A 21,384-nucleotide genomic window follows, 5' to 3' on the forward strand; every position below is an offset into this window, starting at 1 on the left:
GTGTCCAGGAATGACAACGCAGGTATCAGCAGGTCCTCTGAATGTTACGATACCCCGGAGCCAGTTCAGCCAACCCTTCAAATCAGGAGAAACACCACTGTTACCAGGGCAGATACACTGTTGTAAAAGCTACATAAGCAAGATCCAAATGTGGGTACTAGGGTTGCCCCAGAATAAAAGTTTTGTGAGGTGAGACGAGAATTAGGCTTCTAAGTGAAATCAACTACCTTGGGGCATTTCATTCAGCAATGTGCAACAGCAAGATAAAAGTGAGACTTGAAGAACATCTTGGTTTCCTGCTTTTGAAGTGTATTTGTGCATTCAGCTGGCAAAGGTAATGGTGGGTGATTTTTAGAAGACTGCAGTTTAATTCCTACTCACATTTCAAATGCAATTCATTCCAAAAAAAAATATTAAAATTTTAACGGGCTCAAAAAGTTTGATCCTAGTCCCATTGATGTCTGGGGAAATTTTGCCAATCATGTCACAAAAACAGATTAACTGGAGAAGAGAAGGCAGTAAATCAGATGTCTGTAATCCTGCCACCTTCCCATTCACACTGCACATGCTCTGCAACAGGCAGCAGGACAATGACATAGCACCTCCTTCACTAGGAAGGGGTTTGCATCCATCAGAGCCAGTGGCAGGTAGCCCCAAAGCCATCACCAAACTGCCTTCACTAGTAGGCTCATGGCTATAATCTAAATGAAGTCACTCCCCAACTAGAAAATTCAAAAAAGGTTAATGCATCCTGGAATAGTCTCTTAGACAGCCCCTATGTAACTACACCCTCTCACATGAGACAGTATGTAAGAGACCTTCCCACAGAAAGGGGTCATCTTCAGATTAGAAAGCAAGGAGAACTGTGGTCCTTCTTCTACCAAAAGGAAACCAAGATGCAGAGATGGAGCAATTCATCCAGTCACACAGCAAACCTATAGAAGATCAAAAAGCTGAAAAGATGTTTCATTTGTTTCTTCTAATATCTTAAAAGCAGGTGAGTGGCAGTTTTCAGGAAGTGGGGGGAGGAGGAGGAGAATTAAAAAAAAAAAACACAACACAAACCTACAAACAAAAATATCCCACAGACCTGACATCTGTCAATTAATGTCCATTATTTTTCTTTCTGAAGCTACCAGAGGGAAAACCTTACTTATAAGAATCTACACTGTATTTGTATTTCCCAGTGTAAAAGGCTATGCACTTTCTTACTCAAAATATGAAAGTGTTCTCTATCCTAGTACAATCCCACAGACTGAGGGGAAATGCACCATTTGATGTAAATCTTCAGAAGGAAACACAAATGGTCCCCATGGAGAGATAACCCCTTCTTCTATCTGCATCTTTCAAGTTTGACTCATGACACAATTATGACCCCAAAATAACATTTTAATAAGTGTTTACATGCTACCACTCCCCAAAGACTAGTCTGATAAAATTCTTCCTCAGAACTAATTACGCTTCAAGACAAGGCTACCCTCGGCGGATGCAGCAGTGAAAAACAGGACCGAGCTAAGACCGTCTTCAGCAAGCACGGGGCTCCTCCTCGTGGACGTCTTTGCAAAATTGTGCTCTTGCACAGATTTCCATGAAAAGACGACAGAAGCTTAAGTCATGCATCAACAAGCCTGGAATTTCCACTAGCCACATGAGTTACACAAAAAATACGTCAACATATTAGCATGTCTCCTCTTCTTCTCCCTGATAGGACAAGGCTGGACAGATCAGATGGTCTCCATGGAATTTTTCCTTAATGTGGGGTTCAAGATCAGAGCATTGGAAAGGTTAACACCACAGCAGTTATCATCTTGTGCTATACAGACTGTGAAGTGGACAAGACCAGACATTGCCTTTTCAGGTGTACAGGAGAGAAGAGAAAACACGTGTAGACACATACCTGAAGATCCCAGGGAGATATAAAGTCTTGGAATTCTACATTCCATCCCACATGTTTCAGACCAGTTTCTATCTGCCTCAGACCATGGGACCAGCAATGAAGCAGCACAAAAGTGAGTGGAGGTTTAAAATCTTGCCCTTTCCACCCTAATGTCCGAAAGAAGGCAGCTTCTACTGCTGACAGAAGCTCTTTGGCGTGGCAGAGATTAAGGAAAGATTAAGTCCATGCCAGTATCAGTAGAAGTGCAGTTCAGCTTTTGAAATCCCTATAGCAAGACTCAGGCTACTGCTGCTAGTAAACTTTCCCACAGTAGTACTGAAAACAGTATCAAGCACATCTCTTCAAGCTATACAGCACACAACCCTCCCCAAAGCAGTCTGGTTTAGAGCCACAGCATAGTCCACTGTTGCATGAGTATTCACTGGAGCATCAAACACCTTATTTGAACATGTGTTTGAGGAATGAAGAAAGCTGAAGAAATCAGTCATTCCACAGTCAACTGAGCCATATACTTCATTCAAGGAAAGCATCATTTAGGTTTCTCTTGTCTGCACTGTGCCTATCAGAAGTTCACATAGCACTGTTCTGGTGGCAAGACATTCTTTCCAGCCAGAATGCATGCTTAATATATGTCCTCTTGCTCTTTTGCTACCATGGTTATTTAGCTTCTCCCTCCCTTTCTCCCCTGTCATTGTCACCCCTAAACACTCAGCCTCCTAGCCTTTATTTTGCTGGTTAAACAAGAAAAGTTGTTGTAGTCTTTTCTTGTACCTTATGGCTCCATAGACCTCAGACTGTGCTAATTCCTGTCCCAGTCTTTTGTCTTATAAATATATAGATACATCTACGGATAGATATATATATATAGAGAGAGAGAAAGAGATCAGGATCAGAGTTTAATTTCTCCAGAGCATTAATTCCTCCCTGTCTCCAGTAAGAATACCTTATCAGAAACATCCTACATTTACTTTTGATACCAAGATGTCATAGCTACATATATACTGATGTATACGTGCGGTCATTCCCCAGTCTCCAATTTCCAAAAGAAATTCTTGTGTAATATGGTGAAACTGGAACAAACAGCTTCATGTCTCTGGAGTCACTGTCCTCATGAAAGTTACTGAAATAACCATTTTACAATGTTCATCTGCTAAACTATCAGCAGAAAATTGTTTCGCTTCTGCCATAGGTGAGGTTTGTTATTGTGGTTAGCCTTCAACGTTCATACTGTATTTAAAGGAAAAGATTTCTTTTACCCACAAATAACCAATCTCATTTTGATATGTTATAATTAATAAATAATATTCACTGACATCATTACTGATTTCTGAAATCTACCCTTCTTATTGTATACTTATGCACTCCAAAGAGATTCTATGTCCTCATCTTTGGAAACTGCCTTAGCAGGGAGCTGAAGAAACCTCAGGCACAGACTTCTGGCCCCAGCCATCTCCTCTTTGGTACAACCTGTGATGTTCACCAGAACCTCTGACCAAAAGTGCCCAGAACTCCATGACAAAGATACCTCATTTCATGGCTGGCCTCTTATTCCTCCGGCTCACACCTTCCAGGAGGCCTGTGCTGTAAGATAATATTTAGTCTTTCTGGCACATACAATTTATTGCATTATCACTTCACAGTTTGAGTATCAGGCTGAAGGTCATGGTGTTCACGTTTAATTCCTTTACTTTTGCAGAATCTAGACAGCACTTTGCTCTAAGAAAGTCACATGAAAAAAATCATACATCAACCACACAATGGTTAAAACTGCATCAGTGCACAAGGTCACTATCTCAAACTAAGCTTAGGGCATTCAGAGTTCATTACAACTTCAAAAGCATATTAAAAGAAAAAAAAAACCCAGAAGTGGTCCTTTTTTAAGGGATCTTTATCCAAAATTCAAGCCATTACCCTAAGGAACAGTAAGTATAGCAGCTCTTTGCTGGTGCAGAACAGCCTGTACTTCAACTACCTAAGAATGATTAACAAAAGCTCTCTAAATAGTTATTTAATTTCTGAGATGACTGTGTAATCTGCAGTGATAACTAACTTCATCCTACAGGCTCATGGAAATCTTCCACCCTAGCTAAATATCCTGAGAGAAAAATACCATTTCACCTGCTGTTTATAACAAATAAATAAAAAGCTTGCAATAGGAAGACGAGTTTGGCCCTTTCAGCTGTGTAGCGTTGCCATCTAGTGATCGTCTCCAGTGGTTACACACAAGAGGGCCCACCTGGCTGTGTTTCAATCTCCTGGCCTTAATCCTGAACCATCAGGGAACCTCATACCTGCTACTCTGTCCTGACTGACAAAAGTCAGCCAAGCCGATTTGTAACAGTGTTGGAGAGACATCTTTTCTATATACACAGCATATACTATATCTTCAGGCAAATTGATACAGACCAAATGTTGGCTCCTAATCCATTGACCGAAACAGATTTTGTTTACCCTGCTGAAGGCTCTGAGTCAATGGTGATTTATAAAGACAGGGATAATAGAAGAAATTGCCTGCAAGTCAACAGCGATGGTAACTACTGGAAAACAAAAAATTTTCAACACTTATTCCATATTCAGATTTGAAAACTTTGCAGATAATCATTCACTATGATTACCCTTGGCTAAAGAGCAACTTTCCACAACAGGAATAATACAGATACCCAAGACATTAAAAATGGGTGGGGGAGAACAGTGGAAAACAACAATACTAAACAAAACAAACAAACAAAAAAATATCACCAAGCAGAGAAAAACAACCAGGGAAAAGCCTCCAAGGATGAGATGAAATCACACCAGAAGGAGAGCTTTGAAATACCTGAAATACCTGCTAGCACTGGGCACTCTGAGAAGCAATATTTGTGTGGTAATGACTGTGTACCTGCATTTCATGATATTTTAAGAGGTAGATGATAATGATGATTTTTACCCTCTGGTCTGCCTATGCTTGACCCAGATGGCAGCCAGTGGAGAAGATCGCCAGAGTTTTGAAGACTTCAGATAGATTAGCAAGAAATTTTTAAAGTGGCCTAAAACTCTGCTGTGCCTGCCCAAAAAAACAGCAGGTCTAAATAGCTTCACAGGGAGAAAACAAGAGGATCACCGACTTACATACTGCCCCCTGCGAAACCCTGGGTTCCTGGCACAGAGCACTTTCTTTCAAGTAAATAAATAATTAAATAAATACATAATTCAAAAATTGGAGTGACAAAAATATTTTACTTTTGACATTGTTTAAAATATGCTGGAAGGAGTCACAACAAGAAAGGCCAAATCATTAAAAGAACCAAATTAGTGGTAAGTCCAAGCCATGAAATGAAATGAAAAAAATTCAGAGAGAAAGGCAGCAAGTGAACGTGACAGTACAATATAGAGAAAACAATGAAAAGTTGTTTACCTGATGACTTGTTACTCTTGACTACTTGACAAGGCAATTACTGTCAACATTTAGCACCTTCCTATGTCTTCCAGGAGACAAGGTCTAATTTTTCATCCTTTTGAGGACGCTCATCACACCAAGATGTCAAGAATAACTAATGAGCTTTTTGTAAACACTCAGCAGAAAATCCATTTATGGGGTCAGTTGCGTGTGCATACAGCTCCTTCCATAGACCTTCTAATTTGCAATCCTCCCTCCCCATAATTTGAACACTTATAGTGAGAGCATAAGAAATAAATACATACAAATCAAAAGCAAAATAACCCATGGAAGAAAAATTATCATCTGTCTGCCTTTTTAACAAAGACTTACTGAAAAGATCTATAATTATCACCTGAGAAGATGCACACTGCCTACAAAAGCTGAGCACTCCAAAGAGGATAGCACAGCAATAGCTGGAGATGCTTACATTTCTCTTTCCCTTCATTCCAAGTATAAATTTTTCATGAAAAATTTTTACCCAAACACAGATCATGAGTTCATGAAACTGTATTGTCTATTTCTCTGACCTGAAGAAAGAAGTTTAGAACAGACTTAGTGACTTATCCTCCCTTCATACTTTTTTCTGCTCCTCTGAATACTGTTCTTTTGTGAGCATTCTGAGTTCAACTTTTTGATGCTATTTGGTACTGTAAGAAAAAGATTCAGAAAACTAGCAAGTGTTACTGGCTGAGGGCCTAATCCAAAATCTACAACAAAGATTGACTATATTGTTTCTAACAGCTTACTGTTTCTGAGCATAGAACACAATAGAACTGCTCTCCAACTGCACTTTAATCATTGTTTACTTTCCCTTTAATTCCTATAGCCAAGCGAGCTCTTTCTTTTAAGTAGATTTTTCAGAAAAAACAAGTCCATATTTTGGATTCAGCACTGACTAAAACGCAACCAGAAAATAGAGACCGGAACCCAAGTCTGCCCCCTCCCAGCTACATATCTTAACCACTAAACCACAAACCCACACTCTTGGGGCAGAACTTTAAAGCCAACATACCATGGTAGGCAGCAACAGTACCCCTTCTGATTAAAAACAAATCAGTCACACAAGACTGTCTTTTGTAGGGAGTCTCTTATCATAGACCCACTTCATGAGCACTTGCAGAATCAAGCAGCCCACGAGCCAGAGGCAGAACAACAACTTCATTTCTGTGCCTGCAGAGGGTTCAGACATCATTTAATACCTGAGCCCCTTCACTTGTCAAGGCCTTCACAAGGCCCCTTCACTGTCCCTAACATGCACAGAGGGACAGTGCAGACACTTGGGGAACTTCAGTCAAGCAAATATGCCTCTGTGTAAGTTATAAACCTCCAGGGTTTAAACAGTAGCTATACAAAGCTCTTTGGGTCATGATTTAGGATTCAAGGACCTGAATTTATCCTGAATCCAATCACAAGCACATAAACTTGCTCTAGGTCTTGTCCCTCTTTCAACTTTCTCAGGGTACAATGACCCTTGAGCTATAAGGGAGGTTCCTAACCTTGTGGGACCACTAAGACAGTAACCACAGTCAAGAGTTGTATTAGGATCACTCAGAGGGAGATAGACTGGAACAACTCTGCAGCATCGGGAATACAAAACCATTCACATGCAAAAGTATTAACATACAGCAAGGCTGCAAAACTGTGGAGCCTCTTTCTCCAGAGATATTCAAAACCTGCCCGAATGCATTCCTGTCCAGTCCGCTCCAGGTGACCCTGCTTTGGCAGGGGGTTTGGACTAGATGATCTCCAAAGGTCCCTTCCAACTCCTACCATTCTGTGAAAACTGCACGCTCAAAATTGCTTCTCTTGCTCTCACAGGCCTGCCTTGGAGATAGATGGATAGAGAACCTCTGAGTTATCTTATTCTGTATCTGTGGTAGTGATTTGCAGATTTCATGGCCATCCAACAATACCCTTTTCTTTCTGTAATTGGCTCTGCTCAATCCTTCACAACCATTTTTGTTCTCTGTCTCTCTGGAGAGTTAAAAGGATTTAGACTTTAACTCAGGAGAGAAATTAAACCTCTAATTAGACCAGGTGTGTCTAGAATTGCATTCCCCAGGAAACCTAAATAATTCTACTTTCATTTTACAAATTTATAAATCATTAGACTGCAAAACCTGTAAATAAGAATTAGTCAGAAGCTTCAAACCGTACTGAAACACCAGGAATGAGTGCATGCTTCCCACGCTGAAAACATCCCGCAAAGCATTTAATTCCTGATCCAAAGCTCAGTGGAATTAGTGAAAAGAGACCCATAGGGGTTTTGGATCAAACCTGAAACCCTGCAGGCATACAGCGTTTAACCAGATAGAGCTGCCCTGGCTTGACAGAAACAGCTCAGGAGTAGCAGATTAGCTTACCCAATGACTTCTGTGAGCTTCCTCAGGGCCATATAGAGGCTTTGCCTAAAGGATGAGAACATGAATAAAGCTGGACCTGTGGTGCCAAGTGCCTCAGAACAAGAAACAGTCTGCCTATGGCTCAGAGAAAATTAAATTGCAAAAAAAGAAACAATTTGCTTAAGGTCACATAGCAGAATCTGAATTACTACACACATTGTCTGAATCCAGTTCTTGTGACTCATCTCCTAAGCCCAAGCTCTGCTTGCTGCATTGGAAGGTATTATGCTTCACCTACCCTCTCTGGCTAACACTACTGGGGCTGGGAAAAGCAGGTCTTCCTGATCTAAACGTACATCAAACTCATTCTTTGCAAGGAAGAAAAAGGTTATCCTGGTAGTCCTCCTGAGCAGATAGATCTCAGAGAAAGGTTACCCATGTGTAAATCAAAAACTCCTAAAGGACACAGCTGCTCATATTTTAAAGAGTATCTCTACACTGTTAGTTAAATTGTTTGACTGTACAAGAAAAAACACCTGTGGAAATCAAGCAAACAGCATTTATGGTCTATCCATGTTAATCTATAAGGATGAAACATGTTCATGTTGGTCAGTTAAGCATCTACTGATTTTCTCAATCATGGAACAAATCCTGGCATGTCAGTAATTAAAAAAAAAAAGCCTTTTGAGGCATTCTTCAACCTGAACATCTGCTGGGGAATTCAGAGAAGTAATGGTTCATATTAAGGTTATTATACAAAAGGAGGTTGTTCTGCCCCTCTACTCTGCTCTGGTGAGACCCCACCTGGAGTACTGCATCCAGCTCTGGAGTCCTTAACACAGGAAGGATATGGACCTGTTGGAACAGGTCCAGCAGACGGCTGCAAGAGGAGCACCTCTCCTATGAAGACAGGCTGAGAGAGTGAGGATTGTTCAGCCTGGAGAAGAGAAGGCTCCAGGGAGACCCTGTACCAGCCTTCCAATACCTGAAGGAGGCCTACAGGAGAGATGGGGAGGGACTCTTTATCAGGGAGTGTAGCAATAGCACGAGGGGTAATGGTTTTAAATTGAAAGAGGATAGAATTAGAATAGATACTAGAAAGAAATTATTTACTCTAAGGGTGATGAGCCACTGGAACAGGTTGCCCAGGGAAGTTGTGGATGCCCCATCCCTGGAAGCGTTCAAGACCAGGCTGGATGGGGCTTTGAGCAACCTAGTCTAGAAGGAGGTGTCCCTGCCCGTGGCAGGGGGGTTAGAACTCAATGGTCTTTAAGGTCCCTTCCAACTCCAACCATTCTATGATTCTATGACTGTAGTGCCTTTTCTGGTGGGGTCATCTTACAAAATCATTACTGAAGCTCAAACCCATGTGAAGGTTTCCATAAATATTTAAGATAGTGATCTCATTCTACAAGAGGCAACATCAAAATCTCACTAAAACAGCAGTGACACAAATACAAAGAAAATTCCTTCAACAATTGATTGGCCATACCTTATAACTGCTCACGGAGTATATGTGTTGTTCTTGCATAACACATGAAGCCTTTGAGGAGTATTGCAAACACAGCACAACAGCGAAGAACTTCACATAGAGAAATCACAGAGGCTGCCTGGGTGTGGATCTCTTCAGTACTACCCAAGAACATTTTGTTTTAGCACATAACACACCGCCTACTTTCTCTGCTGCGGGCTCATAAGCAGTGATCCACACTTGTTCAGAGAAGCTACATGGCAGAGCTGTATGGATTGTCCATAAAACCAGTGACTGCCCTTCTCAGCTGCACTGCTCGTTTGAGAGTCACTGGTTAAGGTCACCTTTGGCAGCGTGCAATATGGTGGCTTTTCCACAAAAGACTGGCAGAGAGTGAACATGTCGTCAAGATATGTTCAAGAAAACATACAGAAAAATTGTTACAACCTACTTGGATCAGGAACACAGCTTGACAAAGTCATGAGGCCAATAACTTAATGAGGGCTCACTGGTGGTTCTGTGGCTCTTCACATCAGGATGCCTTATGAAAACCCCAAAGTCTCCTTTACATTTATAGGCCATTGTGAACTGCCTAGAAATACTGGTCTTCAATATGAATCCCTAATCCTTGAATACCTCCAAGGATTTAAGAAGAAAAATTGTCCAAATTCAGCCTCCTACACCTTTGCACTGTACCACAAATAGAGGTGTCACTCAATTTTTTGAGGGTCAGACATCTGAGGGCTGTCGCATAATGCATTGATGTAGAAGACACACCACCCATTTCACCTTGCTCAGCATAGCTCATAATGGAAACAACTCTGAATTTGACAGCCTTCTACTAGAAGCCCTGTACTGCTGTGTCTTCATATTACAGTCCACCCCAGAGATAAACAGAGGGGAGGAAGTCAAGGACTGATCCTGCAATCAAAATGAAGTTTGCAGCCTGGCATCAGCATTCTCAGAGAGTTCATTATATCCCACATAATCCATAGAAATATATATTTGTATATTCCCCATTCTGTCACAGCTATTTTTAAATGCATAACCAAAATACTTTCTAGTGCTCAATATCTCACATGATGCCAGAAGGCAGAAGTACTTCACACAGCAGTTTGAGGTATTTAGAACTTTTTCATGCAGTTCAATAAATACTGGAGTTCAGTTACACTTAATTTCAAAAGGTCACACAGGCTTTTACACTGCTCCAGCAAATGAACTGTTCTTGGAATCTTTATTTCATCTGAAAAAAACACATCATTCTGTACGCGTGATAAAACAAAATTTTTGTAATCCTTGACCCTTGGCAGTACACATGAAGGCTCTGTCAAAACTACATTTGAGCCCCAAGCAGTAGCTGACCCTTTAAGCCACAGGAATAGCAAACACTTTTACAAACTTCCAAAGCAATCTGAAGAACCACCTGTACTTGATTTAAGGAAGGACAGTTAGAATTACGTAACTATACAAAGAAGTTTAATGAATTGTTTCAGTACCATATATCTGATCTTTAGCTCAGTAAACTGTTAGGGGTTAGACTGAAACTTTTACCAGGATGAACTGTCTCCCACAGGTCTTGTAAATTCTCCAAAACCTAGAGTAACCTGATCCCAGGTGTAACCCTGTAGGCACAATTCCTGTATGTCTGAAGGAAAGGGAGAACTCCCATGTGGTCTGCAGAGGACCTCAAATTAAGCCTGTTCTCACATGTTTTTCTGAATAGAGATTGATTTAAATAAGTGCTTTTTCTGAAAGCAGGGCCTTAGGCAGTACAGAAATCAATAGAAACATTTATCAGGAAAAGGTAAAAATCCGTTACTTTTGATTCAAAATGAACACTGTGGGTAAATTAGGTTCAGAGTACACATCCTTCTACAAAAGCAGAATTAGCATTTGCAGTTGCATAGGAAGGTTGTGTAATATAATTAGCTAATTTTTAGGACCAATCTTTCAACATCAGTATAAATCCTAAAATCCTCCTACAACTAAAGTGTTGTCAAATTTCATTAGCAGTAAAACAAAAAAAAAAAACAAACCACCTCAGTAAAGCCAGTGCTGGAGATAGGCTGCTGTTCAGCTGGTCAATAAGCAGTAAGCAGTTTCAGCTTTTGTTTGGGGATTAGTAGGACTGATAATTAGAAGTTTACAAGAGTAATAATCCTGCACAAATTGTTTCTTAATTCACTCTTGTGTAAAAATAGCAGTAACAACACTAGTACATAGATATACCTTAAATACACACACAGAGTCTTAGAACAACATGTGGCCCCGGGTGAGAAGATGTCTTCTGCAGCATGAAAAAATTGGTTATAAAGTGCTAATGCCACAGACTTTTGCTACATTTTTAACTCACATCCACCCCATACACCCCTTTTGTTCTCTTACCTGCTGCCTCCTTTTCTTCTTCCCCATCTTGCTGCTCCCTTTAGTTATCCCTTCTGCAGTAGCTGGCTCAAGGTGATTAACAAATCTTTGACACCTGCAGGTTGCAGCATTAAGGTCACCTCTTCAGCTGGCCTTCCCTAGAGCATGAGAGGTGAGTAGGGTTTGTGCTGTTGAGTATGTTCCCTGCAAACAACAGTGGGAATAAAAAGACACTGTAGAAGCTGAGAACTGGAACACTGATGTTCCTAGGGCTGTTGTGTGGCAAGATTTCCATGTAATGCTACCACATTTTGGATGTCTTTAATGTGTTCTCTCCAGAAGAGCTGCAGAGACAGCACAGGCTAGAAATGACACTGCAAACTAGAGATTACCCCCCATTCCCCTTCTAAGCACCAGTGGCAAATTGCCATCAAATGCAAACAAACCACCTCTTTTCCTGTAATTTCTGTGCTGTTTTAGGTTTGTCCATGCTGCCATGGAGCAGGTGGGACAAGGCACACACATGCCAGAATGGCTATCTTCAGACAAGGGTTAACATACTGCAAAGGCAAGTCACACTGGAGGCTGAAAACTACAGGAGTCCAGTTGGACAAAAGGGTACAAGCAGAAAGTGGGCTGTACAGAATTTTTTAGCAACCCTCAGCTACCTTTTCACACCATTCATCTCTCAGAAACTTCTCTTTTCCAAAGCCTCCCATCTTTGCTATTTGTTTCCCAGCAGTCCTGTTGCTGGTCCCAAGAGACACGGAGGTGATGGAGACAGGGTGCTGCTCTCATATCCAGTGAGTGTAGGATGGACAGGCTGAGGAGTCTGCCCAGATGAACATTACTCTGAGAGCAGACATTTCCATTTGACCTGGGGATCATATTATTTTCATGCACATATGTCCATATATTTTCATTCTCCAATGTCTAAACCTGCCAGAATCAGCAGTTGGACATGCCCCTGCCTTCCTGAGGACCTCACGTGCCTGCCTGAGGTGCACCCACAGGATTGCTCTCTGCACCGGGCACAGCAACAGTGGCCATTTCCATTCGAGAAATCCACACAATGCAGAGTTCAGGATTAATGTACTATTGCAGAACACCAGTAATTTCCCTCTCTTCTCAGGTTTCAGCCCCCCACCTCCCGTCTCACAACAGCATGTATGTAACATGTTATGTTCCCTCTGTATTGCACAATTAATTTTGATTGTATTAAGGCAATTGCATCAGGTTCAACAGGAAAGTGGCTGAAGTCCCCATATACCACAGGAGTCTACAAGTTGGCACTTTCCTTCTGTTTGATCCCTCCGGCTGCAGAAGGAATTGAACTTAGGAGTATGATCTCACCATAAGGTGGTTCCATAAAGACAAGAAGGGGACACTGGCATCATTAATCTGATTAAACAAGCAGAAATGGCCATTCCCTGCTGTATTTTTGTTTTGCAAGATCAGGGGGAGCAAGGAATGGGAGGAACAGATGTCTGACTTCAGAGCACCATGACATCAAAATACCCTGGGGATCTGCCTGAAGGAACCCGAGCCAATATTTTAGGGAAGGCTGCGTAAAGAACAACTGAGAAGTCTAGTACATTCCTTGTAGCCTGTAACCACTGACAGTACCTAGATGCTGATGGCTTCATTCCCAGGACTGTTGCCTTGAGATGAGAAGTGATGACATTATGTACAACTAGGAAGACTTTACTGTCCCTCAGGATTTTCCTTGTAATTCGGCATCTCTCTCCTGAAATTGTGTGAAAATATATTTGAGCTTATTGTTTTTACTCTGCACAGAGAAATGAGTTGTCACAATACAAACAGCAATCTGACATTTACAGGGCAGGATCATGCCATGTATTGCTGAAGGGCATTTTGATAGGTCTTTTCATATATTACTTTTGCCTGAACCTGGTAATCAAATAGATAGAATGAAACTAATACTTACTGACTAAGGCAGTGCCAGGCCCTCAGCAACCCGACTGTGTTCCCATGGCACAAAACGAGCATAATATGAATTCCTTCCTTTCCCCCCTCAATAGAAAGGGACTTGGAGCATTTTCCAGTACACATAGGAGAACCCTTAAAAGGTCAAACTCATCCCCAATAGACTGATGATAGACTGATGGCTGATGCCACAATAGCAGCTATTTTTAAGGACAAAATTTATCTGAGAACAGAATATGGCACTGCTTTTCTCTTGTATTTAATTTCAGGTAACATTTATGGTCCAAAGAAGAAAAAAAGAGAAAGGGGTTTTGCTATAACAATCCCCACCATCCAGCTACATTCTCTAAAGGTAAATGTGAATTTAAACTTTCTCCCCATCCCCACACTAGCTCCTAATTAGAGAATTAATTGTATGACACTCTCATGCAAACAACTTTATAGGATAAAGCACAAAAAGATGGCTACAAAGATGTCAAGCACATATCCCTGTAAGATGGTTCACTCATATTTAAGGGTCCAAAAAAACAAATTAATTTTACTGAATATATGGCCAATTATTCACAGCATCAGAATCAACATAATTCAAATTATAATGGATTTCTGCAAAAGGGCACTGCTGTAGTAATTACATAAGGCATTCTAAATTGGAAACAAAGCCAATTGCAAATTTCAGATGTTATTTTACGCAAATAATGTAGCTTTAGTTTTCTGAAGAATTCCATTGTGAGCTGAATTGTCCATTTCTGATGCTATGAATAATTGTGTACCCATTTATTTCTAATAACCTATTATTTATGTGCAATTTCTTTTGTCCTTTCTAAATGCTATGAAGCCATTTAGAGAAACCACCTACATGACAACTTACCAATTATCCTTATAAAACCTTGTATTGCTTTGGATTAGTTACACACATAATTAAATGCCAACTAACTATTATGTTCATGTAAGTTAGCAAAAGTCTGTGAACCCCAGCAATATAGCATTTCATTTAATTCTAAACAACTATTTCTAAAAAGAAGTGATTTACATATAATCACCCCAGAACACAACCAAATTAAACTCAATTTTACCATTAAAAAGATTAATGAGTGCACGTATCAATATGTAAAATAGGCAAATAACAGCCACCATTTTCCAGACCATCCCCAAAACCAACTCATTGACTGCTTTGGTCTTCCAGTGCACTGACATTGCAGCCACTTACATGTATGCCCAGCAGCTCGCCCACGAGCAGCCCCATGGCACCACTCATTTACTCCCCACGTTCACCTCAGAACACACTGACATTGCATTTGGCCACTGGGCATGATTTGGCTCACGGTTGGCAAGCTGGATTACTCAAGCCTGTTATATCCATGGTGTGGGACTTGGCTTTCCTCTGGGTCACACTGCTGAGCTCTAGTGTTGCTCAGAGGGGCTGTGCTCAGGCTCTCAGCCACCATAAAGGTGGGTCCCATCACGTTCAGCAGTGGTGGGGGAACGGTCATTCTTCCCAGCACAGTCACGCAGGCCAAGAGGCTGCCACTGTGCCACATATACTGACTGCTATATCCCTACTGCCTGGGCAGAGTGAGGCAGCCCACCATTGCCAGTAGCATAACAGAAAAGCACAACACTGTCTGGTATGTCAGCCACCCCTGTACTACGGACACCAAGGATGCCCTAGCTTCCTTAACCATAGAGGGGTACCTGGTAGCACCCATCTTCAATCTGCTGCTTGCCTAAAGGCAGGTCTGGCTACGCAGATAAAAATTACTACCAGTCTGGAGAACCCTAAGGTTCACTTCACAGGCACTGGTAAAGGCTGTGCCATTACCGTGCACAATGTCCATACCTTCAGAAAGTCAAGCCCCATGCTGCTTGGCCAGGCACCTCCTGCCTGCCCCCAGACAGAGATGCAAGCACAGTCAGCGTACCAGCCTGCAACATGGCATACCCCTTGCTAGAAAGCCCAAAGGCTTATTCTTACATGAACATTGAGGAATTCAGTCAATCAGGGCTTTTGCTGAAAATAGAAGGAACATGGAAAGCTTGTGGCAGCACTGAAAATGGGCAAGGAGAAGACAGAGCTGGCATACACCCTCCAGAGCCCACAGAGTAATTTACGAGCTTGTCAGTGCAAGCCAACACCCCCTCTCTGTCCTGCAACAAGTCAGTCAGGACAGCTTTCTTGCAAAGGGCCATAACTACAGCACCCCAGAGTAAATGCGCAAGAGCTACGTGCCTTTCCCAGACTGGAGACCCACTTGTCCCAACCAAAGATCTAAACAAGCCACACACGTGGCTCTGACAGCCACCTCAAGGACAGCAACATCAGAACAGCTGACCTACGAACCAAGCAGCCCAGCTTGGCAAACTGATGACCCCAACACAGCAAATGAGGAGAGGCAAAGCATCCAAGAGCAAGGCTCACAGTGCCCAGCACGCTGAGTGGGAGCAGCAAAGGAAGGGCAGGCTTCACTGCAGTTAACTCATAGGAAAAACTGGAAAATCCAGCAGTGTGAAAATCCACCTTTTCCCTCCTCAGTGGTAGGCAGAGATGGGAGCTGCAATACAGAGCCTCAAAGCACTTCTTGGGCTTCAGTGTCTACCCCTCCCTTTAGCCTCCAGCAATTAGTATGTGCTTTTCCTTCAAAACAGCACCTCTGGCAGATGCTTTGTGGTGCTATTTTAAGTAAAAGCATCTCACTTTATGTCTGCAAATCCTGTCTTAGGCCCTTTTTTTGTTGATGTCTACACCATCTTTCAGAGACACAGAGTGCAAGTAGCCCAGTGATAGCCAATAAACTTGGCCTGTGGAGCTTACTAATGTGAGTTACTCAGGACTGCAGTAATTACAGCTACACAGCTCCCAGGGTGGAGCTGACTCCTCCCTCACCAGCTTGAGCTTGCTCACAAAAAACATTCAGTAAGTTTCCTTTCAAGCTCCTTTCCTCTCTCTAAGGATCTCGGTAGCTCCCATGCCTGGGAAATGATGCCTGGCGCTGCCTCAGGGGATGGCAGGGCTGCTCCAGGGGTAGAGCGGGACCACCATCAGGGAGATGTGCTGCTACAAGCAGCTTATGGAGGCAGCGAGCAGGATGCAGTCCTGGAAGCCTCTGTATCATAAAACACGACTTCATGTATATTGATGTAAATAAGTGTAAATGTAATCCATGGACTGGTAGGCGAGAGGACCTCAATTTGCCTGAAGGGATCTTGGCCTAACTTTTGGTTTCTTTAATTTCAAGTTTTTCTGTACTTACATTCATTCTTTTGCAATGAGATGCTGTGTTTGGCTTGATTTCCCTCTTTCCAGCTGAATCACTTCTTACTCAATGAACACAATTTGCCATATTGAGTCTTGATAAGCTTTCCTTGGTGTGTCAGCATCCAACTCCATTTCCGTGCCATCAGAAGGCTGCAGAATCACTATACCCAAGCTAACACTGTCTCATCTCTTCTTTTTACCTTCAGTGATTTTGACTTAATTTTGGACTGTGATCAGTTTTCCTTCTGAAGCAAACTCAGGCTACTTCTGTTATTGTTATTCTGGAGGGTCTGTCGTGCTGGCAAACAGCTTTGTATTTACAGCAGTTAATAATGATACTCATTCTACTGCATTACATAGTTGTCTTTCTATACTAATGCATTTTTCATCTCTTTTGGTGCCCTTGGGCCTTCAGCACACAATTCATTTGCGGACAAAGCACTTGTATGGCCCTATATTGTAAACCATTCAGAGCAGTGGCAGTGAAAAATGCAACACGAGAGAGCCCTACAGGGCCTGTCCTGCACAGCACAGAAACTTTGAAATCACCCATGTATAAAATACATACTCTGTCTCCTGGGCTTCAGATATTGCTTATATAAAATGGCAATAGTCAGGGCATAGGGGCCAGAGAGGCATAAAATGGCCTGCAGAAGCAATTAAGTGCCACAGAGACATTCACATTTGGTAACTGCAGAAGGTTGTTTATAGCCCTGTTTACTCCTCCACCATGAATATCGTGCTCCCTGGTACAACAGCAAGAGGCCTGAGCAAACCCCAGCACTTGGACACATTTGTTCCTCTGCTGAGGGTCACACACACATTTCCCACTGGCATCACTATACCGGTGGCCTTTGCAAGGCTTTTTGTTCCAAACAATGATCTCTGGCTGTCCAGGGAATACATCCATCAAACATGGATGGATTTCAGAGCCACTCTCCTGTCCACACTCGCTTGCTTTGTGCTCCCATTCCCCCACATCCTCCCACGCCATGTTTTATTCTCTCTGGCAAGTGAGCAGCTGGGCTTTACTGATAGAAAATCCTTTACAAAGCACGAGGGATTGCATTTACCACCACCTTGGGACCGCTCACGCCAGGTAGGCCAGCACAAGAAGTCTATAGGACAGACAGAGGTCACCAGGAGGAGAACTGACTCCCCCATGTATCTGCCCCAGCCCGGTCTGAGAGCTGAACCATATTTTTCTGACATGGGAAAAAAATTCCTTTCACCTTTAAAAGTAGGCCACATTGTGTTGGACACTCAGCAGAGAACACTCCTGCAGCAAGAGAGACCCAGGCCAAGGGGCTGTGGCAGCCATGGAAGACCCCCGCTTCCCCACTGCCCTTGAAGCAAGGCGAGAGGGGGTTTCCCTCCACAACCTCCCCTCAGGGCGGCAAGGGCCCTGGGCCCACCTCTGAGGTGACGCTGCCAGGCATCCCCCACCAAGTTTGGAGGGACTGAGGTGCAGGGAAGCCCAGCTTCTGTTGCTGCTCCTTGTCCTGCTCCAGTTAGTGCCCCGTCCCCCTGAGGTAGAACTGCCATGTTTAACAGGGAGACCACTTAATGGCGCCTTGGAAGCAGCCCCCAGCAAAGCCATGGCCTAGCTCCCCCCAGCAGATGCAGACAGGCCCCAGGGCCCCCCTCACCCACTGGCATAAGGTCCCACCACCTTATGGCCTTGGTGCCATATTTATATTCCCTCAGCACTGCAACATTAAGATAAATTTTTCTCTGATGACGCACAAGTGGCGTCTGGTACCCCAGCAACCAGAAAGGTGGGTGTCCAGAAGCTTAAATGTTGCAAGTGAGGACAGAGTGCCTTGCCAGGGAAGAAAAAGAAAAAAAAAAAAAGAAACAGTGTTCTAAATAAGTGCCTGTCAGGAAAGCAAAGACTCCATGCCATCAGGAAAAAATAGGGTGTGTTGTGCTGGGAGACCTGAAAAAAAGAAGAGAACTGTAGTTGGCATAAATACTCGACCAAAGAATGAAAGAGACCAGCCTGGTCATCTGCAGAAGTTAGTCTGATCATCCTCTGTGCCTGCCAAAAAGAAATTAAAAAGAGGGGAAAATATAAGTGCTCCATTTTTGGTGGCTTGTTGGTTGGGTTTTTTTAACATTTTTGGGGACATGTGGCTAATGTCTAAAATTATATTGCATTTCATTTTTTTCCTCTGAATAAAAATACATTGCCTATGGATATATCAGAAATACACAATAAAAAAAACTGTGACTTATTTACCTGCTGGGGGAATGCTAATAAGTGTTGTAGTAATGAAAACAGCTTCACTGGCTTGTAAAATGCAAAACAGCAGGGAACTCGCTGGAGACCCAACAAGCATATGTCAATAAGTTTATATTATTCATGAATACACAAGCCTCCCAAGAGACCAGTTTCCCAGCCTCCTTTCATTTCCTGACTGCACCTGACTGCCTCACGTTTTGAGCAAAGTCAAAGACTAATTTTCTATCTTCCTCGAGCCTTGAAAGTCTTTGCCAAATGATCATACAAAAACCTTTCCATTCAGATGCAAACTGAATATTTTATCGGCTAATACTTCATGTTATCCAATCTACAAGTATTACAAAGTGTGATAGCAGTACAGGACAATTGTATCCATGACCATAAACATCTGAACGTAAATAACATTTTACCAGAGTGCTCTAGCAATGCACTCAGACACAGCACTAATACAGCATGCTCTCGTTCAGAGTGTTGTTCTCTATTTCTCTCCTTTGCTTCAATCCTGAGAATATTAACAACGGTAACAATCACTGACCAGTCTCACTTCAACACTTCCAGTGTACATTGCCGAGCTCTGCTGTGTATTTAGAGTAAAACAGAAGGCACTAATTCCCACCAAAGGTGATCATTCAGCCAAAATTCAGATCAAAGTGTTAGGACTTTAACTAAAAAACCCCATTAAAATACAAGTCCAGGCATTTGCTGTCATAAGAAGACTGCAGTAACTGTATTTCATGTCCCCCTTCATTATAAATCCATTTGGCATCCTTTCTAATAGCCAGCCTACCCTCAGAAAAAAAAAAAAAAAAAATCATTTGACGTTCCTGTGGATGTCGTATGTGCCCTCTACTTTTACAGCACTTCTATTGTAATTCAACGTTAATTATCTTTCCAATTAATGTACTGCATAATGCTGCACTATGAAATGCTCACATTTTATAAATGAGAAAATTGAGCCCAGTTCTGTCTGCTTTGATCCCATTTCACTTCTATTATAATTCAGTACCAGAACCTTTTTGGTTGGGTTATTGACACCCAGAACACATACAAGGAAGCCATCTATTGCATACAAAAGATACATTTATGCTTCTCTTTTTTTTGAGAAGACTTCCAATTTCTCTTTTTCAATATCATTTTAATATACTTTCCTGCCTTATGATTGTTACTGAAGAGCTCACGAGGGAAACAGAGGTGGCAAAAGTACTAAAGAGCAGCATTTAGCAGTTACCATAAATGTAGGTATCATAAATACCTACAACTGCTGGAAAGTTGAAAGTGTGAAGTAGGTCACAAATACAGAAAAAAATGAAATCAAAACTGTGGCCAGGGAGTAAAAAGACCTCTTCTTTAGAAGCTGAATGATCCATCACATTCTTTAAATGTTGTGTGTCAAAAATACCAGTTAAAGTTTTACTGCTGAGTACCATAATAAAAAGTATAAAAAGGAAAACAGATATAAAGTATAAAATACAGAAATGGAAAATAGATATCCAAAATTGTTTCCTATATGTATGGCTGAAAGAATATAAAACTGGTGATTTTCCACAATGAGGAGTTTAATTTTTTTGTTGACTTAGAATCTTTTGTTTACTGTAGCTGCTGTCAATAGCTGCAGACATGGGCTACTGGATTTGACCTTCAGTGCAACCATCTCAAAGCACTTCACAGGGCTTTCTCATCCTGAAAGTGCTTAAGTGCTTGAGGAAGGTACAAATTCTCCCTTTCTCCAGTGACATTACATCTAGCTTTCTTCCCTGTCACCCCACCACATCATTTTTAGCAGAACCAAACCTACAACACATGGAAAGCCGCAGAAAAATCAGTCAGCCCTCACACTCACTAGTGTTAATATTCGATGTTCTTCAGTGCTCATCATTAGGTGGCATTACTCAGTATGTGCTGAGAAGAATCCGCAGATCAGACTGAAGGAATTTAAGAGTGTCGCCTATAAAATATTCCTTCAGATAGCTAAGCAACCTCATCTTAAATAACCTTGCTAGTCAAAAGGGGTAAAAAATTAGGAGTAGCCAATTTAGCATCTTGAGATGGGATTTCTTCTTGAACTGCTCTGGAATACTTCATTGTCATTTTAAACTGAGAAATGTGGCAGTTTAAGTGGACAGGCTGGCTATTAATGATCTATCAGTAATCCAGGCAACTTACTTTAATAGGAAGTAGTGCTCCTGTTTCAACATTATCCTTAACCAAAGCCTTTTGAATTTCCTTTTATTTATTGCTTAGCAATGAACTTGACCTACTGCTGCTGCAGGTACAGCTGCTATGAGGAGGAAGGCTTTAACCTCCCATACTGGCTGAATTAGTAACTGTGTGCCCATTACCCGCATATTCCTTCTCAGAGTACTTCTTCCTTTCTATTTTTCCCCTTGGAGACAAGGAAATGCCTCCGCTGGGGAAAACAACCAGCTGTCAAAGAGTGGTGGTTAAGC

Source organism: Calidris pugnax, unplaced genomic scaffold (genome assembly GCF_001431845.1).
Source record: "Calidris pugnax isolate Ruff unplaced genomic scaffold, ASM143184v1 scaffold24, whole genome shotgun sequence".
Classification (NCBI taxonomy): Eukaryota; Metazoa; Chordata; class Aves; order Charadriiformes; family Scolopacidae; genus Calidris; species Calidris pugnax.